At 36.6% G+C, this 12,572-nt stretch overlaps 1 protein-coding gene across 11 annotated transcripts in view; it reads left to right on the top strand.

Annotated features, from left to right (window-relative positions):
- The window catches only part of LRRC4C (leucine rich repeat containing 4C), a 551,925-nt gene that overhangs the window by 117,450 nt on the left and 421,903 nt on the right, over window positions 1-12,572 (top strand). The window lies entirely within an intron of this gene.

The raw sequence follows: 12,572 nt of genomic DNA, 5'->3' as shown, positions 1-12,572 counted from the left end.
TGGGTTTTCCAGCAGTTTCTGAGTTTTTTACTCTCGAGTCCCAGTCACAACCTAGTATGTTATGAGCGTCTCAGCCCTCAAAAACAGCAAGATTGATCCGTAGCCTTAGATCATTCACAAGCTGTTTCTGTCTTCGTTGTCCTTTCTCATTTTTAAAAAAAGAAAAAAGAAAAAAACTTCCCTATGCGCCTTTTTACACTAACTGCAAAACTCAAAATTTAGTTTCATGGTCCCTTTTGCCTGGCATCAGCACTGTTTATTTTGAAGCAGTAAACCTGGGTGCCTTGCTGCCACCTGTTGCCTGCTCATGTAGTGAGTGGTAATGTTTAATGTTCTTCAGCTGCCGTGACTCTATAGAAGCTTTGCAGGATGGCTAATGGCTCCCTTCAGTCTTTCAGGCAGTTCCTCCACGTGTTTCATTTTCGATATGATGGTTCAGAAACCAGAAACAACCATGGCTTTGATTCTAATTAACTAGCACTGTAGAACACGGGTACCATAATCATTCTGAATGACTTTCAACAAAGCCTTTTAAAGGTGTGATTCCTTATAAGCAGGCTTACCAGATGCCCAGATTTAACTTAAAATTGTCTGTTCTTCCTGTAAATGACTTCTGAATGTGTACATATGCAGATTAGCTCTACAGGATGTGTACAGTCATTCCAGAGTAGGTAGGCTATATCAGGTCTGTTAAACATCTTTACAGGAGCTCACTTCCTGACCAGCAGATCCAAACCAAAACTAAGAACTATATTCCTGTGTTTAGACACAACAGAGACAGATTTTAAAGTCTGTTTAGATGTGGTGTGTGTAAGGTATAATTATTCCCTTTAAAAAATCTTTGCCCGGAATGTAAAGTATCAGAAATCCCCAGGAAAGGGTAACACAGGTTCCAGAAACAGAATGTATTGCTGCTGTGTCTGGCCTGTTGTTTTATTTTGAGGACCACAGGTACCAGGAGAGTGATTGTTTAATTCACTTTTTGTTGTTTTCCTCCTTTTACTAACAACTCTAACAAAGACTCTTAGTAGCTCCCCCTACTGCAGACTGTAAGAGCAAATGAGAAGGACGTAGCAGTAAAGCAAGTAAGAAATATCTGTTTGGATGTTTGAACCGGAAAAGAATAGATGGGAAAAGATTGTTCAGCCAAGACAGTTCTGTCCTCACCCCCAAACTGAGATACTTAGTGTCAATTCAAATTTTAAAAATATTTTTATTTAACCACTTGATATATCAATTTTTTCTTTTTAATTTAGGTAAATGTCAAGTAAATTCTGCTGTAAATGAAATCAATGATTTAAAAAAAAAAAAACATAATGCAAAATGTTATAGTGCCTCCAGAAAAGCCCTCTTTTCTAAAGAATAAAATAATCAGTATTTAATTTTTCACTCTTTCTATCTAAAAATAGAGTTCAATTTTTAATTTAATATTAATTGAAGTCAGAATAACTCTATTTCTCCAAAACTTGCTTTTAATAAATGTGCTACTTACCAGGAACATGAAAATCTGTGTCCTTCTCTAATATATAGAGTGATAAGAGGTATACTATCAGAATCAAAAAAGGGTGGGTATGCCACCTTGTTTCTCCTGTGAAGAGGATTAAAAAGTTTCGAATTTTCAGGCCAGCACAATTTCTTTATGGCTGAAGACAGACGGGTTGCATCAGTTTATGCTAAAAGGTTATAATAATGTTGAGCTGTGGCAAAATCCAGGCTGTATCTGACCTAGGTTACTAGGGAACTCCAAGTTTTACTGCTGCCAACCTAGTGCCTCTAATTATCACTGAATAAACAGGAAAGCTCTTCTTCCAAAAATGAAGATGAGCCCTATCTATTTATAACTGTGCCTCGTGCTGCAGGTTGTGCTGAACAGCCTTTCTGAAGAGATATGATTTACCTCAATACATGGAAGGAATTCACTTTTCTATACTACTGAGCCATTTGTGTATTTGATGGCAGAAATGTTTGAATCCACTCAACTTTTGTAATTAGCTTGCTGTCCAGAATTCCTCCTTTTCCTTCTTATTATGCCCTACCTGTTTCTCCTTTCTTTCTGCTTCATCATTGCTCTAGAGAATAACTTTATTCCTCACTCTTAACTTTGAATATTCGCCTTGATCAGAGAATTTTCTGTCTCTTAAAAGAGCCAGTCTTTTTGCTCTTCCTCTTTTTTTCCCCATTCTAGATACTGATTTCAATGTTGAGTAAGGATACGCAACAAGTAGTGTGTTATGTGATTTTTTTTTTTTTTCTGGTGCTGAACTCGAAATTCACTGAATGGATGTGCTGTCAGTAAAGTGCTCTTCCTTACTGCTGTTGCAGTAATAGCTTAACTTTCAGTGTTGGATTGTCTAGACAGATCTGTATTGGTGGTTCTTTGGAAGAACACAATCTAGTGGGATGAAAGTAGGTGAACGGTATCTTTCCAAGATACTTCTGTAGTATGCAAGTAGTATATAAGCAGATACAGAAGCACAGTGATTATGTTAGTGTTTTCATTCCTTACTTCCCCCTGGAATAGTCTGAGATAATATTTCACTTCCTGAGGTAATTATTTTTGTGCTTGATTTAATATGAAATCACCTGGCTCTGTATTTGTCTTTGCAATTTACTATTTATTTACTTTAAGACTTTTCTATAATATATAGTTTCTGTATTTCTATATAGTTCAGTTCATCACTGAACTATGTCAGATCTTAGTGTAAAAGATGTCATAGTCGCTTAGCACAGTGAGATTAACAGTAGCCAGTGATTCAGAACTGCGGAACATAACTTAAATTATGTGCAACTGGAGCTGTTTATCCTCATGCAAAACCTTTGAAAACTGTTGTTTATAGAATTCACAAATGGTCACTTACTCGGTCCACAGCTGAACGAGAAATAAAATTAAAATAATCTGACATTGCCTTACATTTCTTTGTACAGGGCCTCCTCTCCTTGTATAAATTTACAGAAAGTTATATATTCTGTTTAAAATAGGTTGAGTTAAGGGACAGACCAGGAATCTACCCATGTTGCCTACACAGAGATAGACAAGATTTCCATTACCACTAAGTCTTGCATGGTCTTTTTTAAAAAATGCTGAATTTTCAAAAGTCCTGTTGAAATTAATGGAACTGTGAAACATCCCAGTACCTGGAAGAAAGCTATTAATGGTTTTCCAGTTCCCTAACTGTCTGCTCTTTCCCCCTTTGTCTGTTTTCTCTATGGTTTGCATTATTATTTGATAACTCTAGTTTTGATTCTGAAAGGGGAATTTGAGTACATGTATGACACTTTCTGAATATAAAGCTGTGCATGTATGTAATAGAAGAGCTTTTCTGGTAGTAATATTTTTGTGAATGGGAATGTTAGCGTTAATAGCAAAGTATCAGGTTAAGAGGAGTCATTGCCTTTCCTGGTTGAAAGGCCATTTAGTTAAGAGTGCCTTTCCCCTGGCTCTGGGGAGTCTATCAGTTTGCTTTTTATAGGGCTGAATGTAGAAGCTAAGGGATACTGAATGAACCTAACAGAAAATAGATACTGGCATGACGGTCCAGAGCTGACATGGTCAGGTGCAGTCCAACAACTCTCCAGGCCCCAATGGGCAGAAAAAGGGTCAGAACTTGTGTTTTGCACGTTTAGGTTAACAATGAAGGAACGTATTGTTCTGAGGATGATATCGTTGTCTTTCATCCTAGCAGTAATCGTAGGATGTACTTTTCCCAGGATTTGCTAGCAGAGCTGAGAAAGCAACAGGGGCAGGTGGTGGAGGCTCTGGTGAAGCGAACCAGGCTCACTGGCTGAGCTGCCTCTCCTCAGAGAAGGGTGCGGAGGATCTGGCCCTTCCCTTAGAGTGCAAGATTGGAGCAGGATTAAATGGGGCCTAAGCCACCTGGTAAGCAGGGCAACAGAGTTCAGTGTCTTTCTTGAGCCTTTGTTAGTTTGCCATTTTTTCCATTGCTCTTGCCTATCCTTCGAGAATATCACAATTGAATGCAAAATTAAGAACCTTTACTTACAAGTAATAAATTCTGTCCTCCTAGAGTAATAAATGAAACTATCTGAGGAACAAAGTACCACTCAAAGCAAGTACAGAATTTAGATCTGACCCTTGCATTTTGCTTGTTTTGGCAGGAAGAAAAAGAGGGTTTAGTGTTTTGGAGTGGTGGGGGCTAAGCCAGCAATTAAAGTGCAATGTAGCATCTCTAGACTATAAATAATGAACATGAACAAAACATCTGCTGTGGGAAGGAGATAGAAAAAGTAGATTTCAGATAATGGTAAATGTTATTGATATTTCTCAAACTGATAAAACCCCATTTATATCTGATTTTAGCTGCTACTTGGTTTTAAATCCTATAATATCACATTTATTGAGGGATTGTAAGTGCAGGTTACCTATCAGATTGACTTTCCTACCTGATTATGTAGGACAGGAGTTTATGAAAGATGGATAGCTGCAAATGGTACTTCATGTTATGAGAGACAATCTCTGCTCCTCCCGCCGCGCCCCCACCTATAAAGGTAGGTTAACATAAACTCCTTTGGATCTGGGTCAGAGCTGTGTTTTTTAAACTAATCATGAAGCTTATATGCCTTTAGGAATTGAGGAAATGACAAAGTCTAAAAGATTATAGCAGTATTTCAGCTACTTCTCCATTTTGGTTAAAAGCTGAAGCTATGTTGATAGGCTGTTTGCATGGCTTGGTTAGTGTTTGTTTATTTCTGTGCTTACTGGCTTTCATAAAAATTTAATTGATGTTGGCTAGTTCAGTACAGCTCTTACCTGAGGAAAGTTAAAGGCAAGGTGATCCTCAAAGGGGAGAAATTTTTAACAAAATTAAAGTGAAACTCAACATAAAATATGTAGAATCTGATCTCTCTTTATATTACAGACAAAATAACGACAGAGTCATTTTTGGGGTATAGGAAATCTTTAATAATCATCTCTTTAAAATGTTAATCTTTATTATTAAATGTGTCTTCCTTATATGTCTAAAGAAACTAAGAATTCAAGAATTTGATAATGCAGGAATGGTGAGGCTTTCATTCTGTGACTCAGATCTAATGAAAGCATACCATTTCATATTATATCATAGCTTTTAAATTTGCTTTTCTCTTTTGGAGAGATCCATCTTGAACAAGCTCATAATTATCAAAGAGGATCACCTTAAAAAATATCATTCTGGGACTATTATTTTATTAGAAATCATTATTGCCATAAAATGCGGGTATCTCTGTCATGAGCAATGACCCTTAAACGAGACTCTCTGAAAGTACAGACAAAATCAGTTTATTCTTACCCTAAAATCTTAGAGTACAGATTATGTGTTTTGGCTAAAGTTCAAAGAAAATATGGGTCCTGGTTGGGCTGTAAGATGTGATATCAACACACAGTCACCTGTTATCAATGCAGTTTTTTAATACAAAAGAAATTAATAGATAACTAGAGAGGAATTTTAAAGAAGAGTTTTAAGCTCAATAATGAAGTGATATAGGCAACACTTATGCACAGTACTCCATCCAAAAGGATGAAGAGCATAATAGAATCGATCAACTAAATTGGGGAGACAACCTCTTCACAGCATGCGAGCCATGTGGTGGTAAGAGAGAAGACAACATTGAGTAAAGGACATTGAGCATATGCTACTGATTACATGACACACAGGTGGTCTCTTCTCTGTGTAGCAGACTTATCGTCTTCATGTCTTCCTCAAGCTTTGAAGATAGATCTGATATTATGAGGAAATAGGAGTAAAGACTCAGGATAATGCTTGGGAAAGTTAATTAGAAGCTCTGTTTTGGTTGTGTTGAACTTATATTGTGTATCATACTTCCTTCCAGTGGACTGGCAGGCTGAGATTTCATTTCAGAGAGAAGACAAGTTTGAAGTAGAGAGCTAGGCAATGACTATAGTTTTTTTTTATACATAAAGCATCTGTGAAAATCCTAGTGAGCACTGGTGAGGTGAATGTCAGCTTGCTGAAGGAGCGCATAGAAGAATATAAAAGGAGAATGAGAAGTTCTCATGTGGAATCACAATCTAAAAATACAACAATGCAGAATTAAAGACAGAAATGTCTTAATCGGCTGCCAAGCTGAGGATGATGAGGGTGGAAACGTCACTCTAAGCTTTGAGTAGGAAAAGCTTATTCTGAAGCATAGCTGGAAAATGTTCTTTATATATGTCACAGTGAGATGTTTTGTGCTGATCTGGGAAGCGACCTATCCCCCAAAGCAATAATAATAAAATGCTTGGGCTTGCTGCTGAAATTGCTAGCAAGGAATGTATTTTCATGTTATGAATTGGTTTAAAGCCCCTCATTCATCTCTCAGACATCATCAGATATTCTTTAGTAATTGTAGTGTCTTTAAGAACTAGAACAGGCCCTGCCAGAAGGCAGGCTTGACTTTAAATCTATTTCAAAATATATATTGTAGAAAAAAAAAGGTTTCATATATGCTGAAACAATACCTTTCTCTTTTTTCCTTTTATGTGACATATCTAAATATCTACTGGGGACCTTTGGCATTGGTGAGGGTGGGGCAAACAACTGCCAATTTAGATGAACGTTTTTGAGGTTTTTCCTTTGACTTTTAAGAAAAGTAAATAGTTGTTGGGGTAGTGGAACCTTTTCTAACGGAGGCTTTCAGAAGGTACCCAGCACTGAAAAAATAACAAAAATGGTTGATAGCTTTGAACACTTCAAGGTTTTGGGTTCCATTCCTATATAGATAACTAGAATTTTCTCAGCATTCATCTGAGAGGAACGTGTGAGGAATAGAGTTTGACTAGTTCCCCAAAACTTGACTCTAAAGGATTAATATTTTAAAGAATTTTTTGGAAATTCTAAATTGATTTTTAAATTTTAATTAAAATTTTTAAGAAAATAAATTCTTTAAGGAAAGCACTGAGACATGCTTCCAGAGCAGCTCAAAGGGAAAGTTTGTCCTTGCCATGGCCTCTGCCATGTTTTCTAGTGAAAGTCATTCTTGATTGCTAGCACTTCATCAACATTAAAAAAAGAAAAAGTAAACAATCACCCTGTAAAAACTGTATGTGAAACAGTTTTGGTTTTTTTTTAATGCTTACAATCCTTAAACTTGTGTTTCCTTAGTTTTTCTTATCCTTTACATTTATCTCAAAAAATAATTGCATGTTTTGCTTGAACTATTCATAACAGTTTTTCCTTCATAAAATTCAAATCGGACCATCCTGAGAATCCTTGGTTATTAAGAGGTTCCGGTGTGTGTGTGTGTGCGCATGTGAAAGCTGTCCTTAATTTAGAAGTAACTTAAGCAAAAGCTACGATCTCCACCTAGATGGAACAAACGCTTTCTGAAGTGAGTTTAGGTGAATACTGTACTCCATACTTTGTCTTATATTCTCATACCTTGTCTTTCATGAGTTAAGATTAGGAAAAACTTACTATGTATTTATATTATTATGTGATGGCCTCGACCTCATGAAAGAGCACTGGAAAAGAATACTAAATCCAGAGAGAAAACTCTCTTCACAAAATTCCTCGGTCTCTTTTTTCAAAAGGATGCCCTTCAGCCTACATGTTAGTGTCATTTGTCAAAGGCTAATGAATCATACCCTGAAATCCTCTACTAAGTAGAGTGCTCACAACACTGGCCATGTATGTGGTCCATGGTCAAGATTGGAAATCCTGTTTGCATCACCTGGTAGTCTTTTAAACCTCATTCTGGAAAGCTAGTCACACCATTAGCCTGCCTAACATGCCATTAACTGATACGGAATGTAATATTTGAACTTTGTCAAAGGAAAGGATGGGTTGTGGTGTGTCCTTCACAAATAAATTCCCTGGCATATTGCCTAATGCTAAAAACAAACACAAAAGCATGTACATACCTCTCTAGGTTTACAGACAATAAATTTCTCATTTCGTTAGTGCAATTCCCCTGTGACCGCCTTCACGCAGAATGGTTCCCTGAGAGAGGTATTTTGGATAGACGGCAGTAATAAGGCATTCAAAACTTCCTTTGGAAGTGTCTCTGTTCATTCTCTACAGCCACACTTGGATTCCAAGAGAGTTCTGTGCTCTAATCAGACACATCACAGGTGATAATGGATGTGGTGTTGCCCCCCAAGCTGAATGGAGAGAAAAAACCCACAGCGTATTAAAGCCAAAAGCTACTTAGATAAGCAAAAACTATTTGGTTGATGAGAAGGAATTCATAGGATCAAATTGGCTGTTGAGTTGCCAAAGTACTGTTTACTTGGCAAGAGCTTTTATGTTCATTGCAAATTAATGAAAATGCTAAAACTAGAGTAAAATTAAACGAATGCAGATAAAAGATGCAAATGACAGAAATATGAGGGCATAGTACCTCATAGCTTTATACATTTATAGTCCAGTGCTGCTCATGTTTAAAAACAAAACAAAGCGAGGCAACCCCAAGTAAATATTGACTTTCTGGGAAAGGAAGATTCTTGCTATTCTTTTGGAGTTGGGAGGGCATTTGGAAATGGCACACCATAGCTGTAAGACTGAAAGCAAACACATGCACACCCTCATGCATGTGCCTTCCCCCGTGCGCCCCCCCCCCCCCAAAAAAAAAAAAAATCCCACCACAACCAAACAAAACCTTTTATGTTCACGCCTGAGATGAATGGGCTACGTTTAAGTGAACTGTTCTCCTTAGAAGGCTTGGACAGAAGAAGAATAATGAGGGTGCAGCAGTTTTGAGCAGAAGGCTTAATTAGAACTGGAACAAGTATAGAGAAGATAATCCTGAAAATGTATAGAAAGTGAATCCCTATTGCACAGTTCCCCCTCGTTGCCTGCTATAATATTTATAGGGTGCTTTTATCTTTATACTTTAATTACAATGGCAACAGCTACATAATAGTAGAAGAGTATTTGGAATAGTTTGTTTCTGATTTATAAATGGATCTGGTTGCTAGTCTGAGAGAGTGACTGAAGAAAAACCAAATAGATGAGGTTGAGGGAAAGCTCATAAGCCCCTCTTACTCCTAACACTGAGGCTACAGTAACACAATAAAGAGAAATACGGTGTAAGAAGAATAAGGAGTTTTGCCACAATACTTTGTACTTTTCTTTCAGGGGGATCTGTAAGAATTTGAATGCATGTTTGAATATGTTTCCTTTTTCTTAAGAAAGGAACTTCCACTGCTTTTCTCTAGTTAGAAGTATGAATTCTGACAACTGCTTTTAACTTTATAAATAATTAAAAGTAACGAAACACTGAAATAATGTACTTGTGCATTTGTCCAGTTTCTCTAAAAAGCAAGGAGGCAATAAAAGTATGTTATGAACAGTGGGATGAAGTAGCAACTTCATTATCTTGCTATTTTGCATTTCATAGCTGAATCCAAAACACTCCTGAGTGTTCATCCCTAGTTTCCCAAAGGAGGAGGATGGCTAGTTCAGTTAACAGAAATAGCACACTCCTCTGATCACTGCAGACACTTGGGCATTTGAACTGCAGTCTGACCATCGTTATTTCTTCCAGCCATTCTGTTTATCAAGCTGGAAATGGATCATTGCTTCATTTTGCATCATTTTGCAATTTATAGTGATGAATGTTTTTTTATGGGTCAAAGATGTCAGGCGATGATAATAAAGCAGAAAGAGAATTAATTGGAGCAGCTAGCTCCTAGGCTAGGGCTTCTATGATAAAAGGAAAGCAAAGAAACATTGTGGAGCAAGATCTCTTATTTCAGTAACTGATAGAAAGATAAAGCTGCCTAGACACCCTTTCAATTTTACCTTAATTGCTAATTAATTTGCAGAATGATTTGTATCTATTTAATCTCTGATTTTGTAAACAGATTTAGTTCTGAATCTAGCCACCAAGGCTAAGTATCTCTGAATTTCAATTTCTGGAAAGCGTGATTAAACTCTGTGCCTGATTGCTAGGGCTGTTTCAGAATGCTATATGAGAGACAAGTCATTTACTCTGTGACATGCTTAGGCCTTACTGTACTAAAATGCCAATCATAGAATCAGTTTCCATGGTGTTTCTTAAGCAGTCGCCTTTCTCAAAATAGCTAAGCTAAGATCAGAATCCAAAGTCACTAAGCAACATACTGACTTTCAGATACTAAAAGCACAGCTTCACACAGGTGAATGTGAAAAAAATTAAGTTCAATGTTAACTAGGCCTGACTATGAAAATTAAAAACTTACAAACTTATTTAAAAATGTAAATTCCTCAAATATCTTAGAAATTCTGCTGAATTTCTTGATTTGATCACACCTTCAAATACTTTAACTTATCTAACATCTTCCTCTGTTTTTGACATATTCAGTAAGTTTCTCTATGGCTCTGTCAAATTATTGACTCATTTAATTTCTGGGGCTAAATTTGAAACGGAGCAAACTTAAATATCTTAAATGGTGGTGTATTGCTCAACTGCATATTAAGTCATTGTTTTATGACTTTCCTGTATCTTAATTTCCTTTAGGTAAATCAAAATGTTAGTACTAGAATCTCTCTTCAGTGTTACTATTTTTTTTTTCCAGAGACTTTGATCTAAAAAATAGTTTATTCTAAAGAAATAGTACAGAATGCCACATAAGCCTTTTCCAAAGACTGGACTATTTCTGAAGTTCGTTTTGTTAGTAACTGCTTTTCAGATTGTAGTTGTTTCTGTGTAAGTACCACTCCTATATCTCCAGTTTAAAAGTGGATTGAAAAATATCAAAACATGTAAAACTTTCTTTACCTTTTCCCATTAGGATCGTTGCCCTCTAATGGTTATAGGTTCCAGGAAAATATAGAAGTTATTGCTCTCTAGTTATAGCATTATATTTCAGAGCTCCCACTAAGTATGAAGTCAGACTCAATACGTTATACCGTCTCTGTATGAACACCACTCAGAAGCAATATTCTTAAAAAATACAAACAACCACCCCCCCAATCTTTTTCAAGCATTTATTCTCTTATTTCTTACATTTGCAAAAGTTTTCTGTAACTCTTTTCTGTAACTCATGGAGCATGATTAGAAGAATAGAATACCAAATCGCGTACCAATACTTACAGTTTGACCCCTTGTTCTTAAGCCTCTCCTGAGAGTAACTACAGTAAGAACAAACTATCCCATAATTGGATAATAAAGGAATACATAAGTGGGCAGTTGACATTCTGAAAAATATGTAGCAATGACCTCATTACAGTTTAACAAATAGATCATTGATTTGCCAGATGATTACTTGATTTGATGCTGATATTTTTATCCTTCTGAAAAGTCAAAAGATGCTGACCAGTCAGTGAAATCTGTTGGAACTGCAGATAACTGAGCATCTAGAAAAGTCCCTTTACTTCTCAGAATTTGAAGTTCTGTATGGAAAACAAACATTTCTTATATTCTGCAGAGGATAATAAAAATGTGGGTGTTACTACAGCCAAATTATCTTAACTCTTCACAGATAAATGACCTACGAAGTTCAAATCACAAAATTGTTCATTTAGCTTAGTTAATGATTTTTTTCCTTTGAAATTGTACAGGAATGAACAGATGGCAGGCAATCCAAATCGCTGACTGTTTGTGGAGTACTGTCATTTTAGATCACAATTGCAGGGCATTAGTACAGAAGAAATAATCCATTTTATCAATAATGGGACATCTTAGTAGCAGACTTGATCAGAAAGATTCATTAAACTGGAAGAAGTTGCAGAAGGGGACTAGCTGTTGATATGAGCTGTTGATATTGAAGTGTATGCCCTTATAAATATTGTAGAAGACTTGGGTTCTGTTCTTGAATTTGCCACTAAATTATTTTGGACAAGTAACTCCATCATTCATTCTTGATTCCTCCATCTGTGAAATGTGAAATTCTTCTCCAGGGTAGCATAAAATCTAATGAATACTTTTAAAGCACTATTAGTTTCTTGGGCACAAACCACTAGCACATTGATACGTATTGTGTGATATATACTAATCGGAGGAAGACAGACAAAGCAGTAGCCTTATAACCAAAACTAAGTATGCTTTCCTTTCAACAGCAGATAAAGGTAGGGCAATGATATCTCACAACAATAACAACATGAAAGATCCTTCAAAACGTATTTTGCTTTATGAACGCAGGGGAAGAAGCACAGGGGGGGGAAAAAAAACCAACCAAAAACAGCTCTTTGTGAGCAGAGGCAAGAGATGGGTTGCTTTTTTTGAACTCCTACTTACATGTTCAGATTCTGCTCATTTGAACAATCTCGATTTCATGAAAGCCAAAACAAGTAAATAGCAGTCAGCAGAAAATGGGACCTTTAAGTTGAGTGTTTCTCAGTATAACTCTTCCCGTTGTTGTTGAACTGATGAAGAGGTTCAAGGTGAGGTAGGTTTTACAGCTGGTGGAACTCAACAGTGACAGAACGGTATAGCAAGTGTTACTACCACTGCCTTCATGCCAGCTTCTTTTCTTCACTGTGATGTGTGGAGCCTTCATGAAAACTGTAGTTGTTATGGGGTGCTATTTTTTTATGCAAACATACTCGCATTAAGAACTTGACTAATGGTTATATTGAGGGGACATTTTGGGGTGAATTATTAGTCCTGACAGATGCTTTAGCTTTGATTATTCATTCTTTCAGGAAGAGAGC

The sequence above is a fragment of the Struthio camelus genome, chromosome 5, assembly GCF_040807025.1.
Source record: "Struthio camelus isolate bStrCam1 chromosome 5, bStrCam1.hap1, whole genome shotgun sequence".
Lineage (NCBI taxonomy): Eukaryota > Metazoa > Chordata > Aves > Struthioniformes > Struthionidae > Struthio > Struthio camelus.
This window is presented reverse-complemented; position numbering and strand designations above follow the sequence as displayed.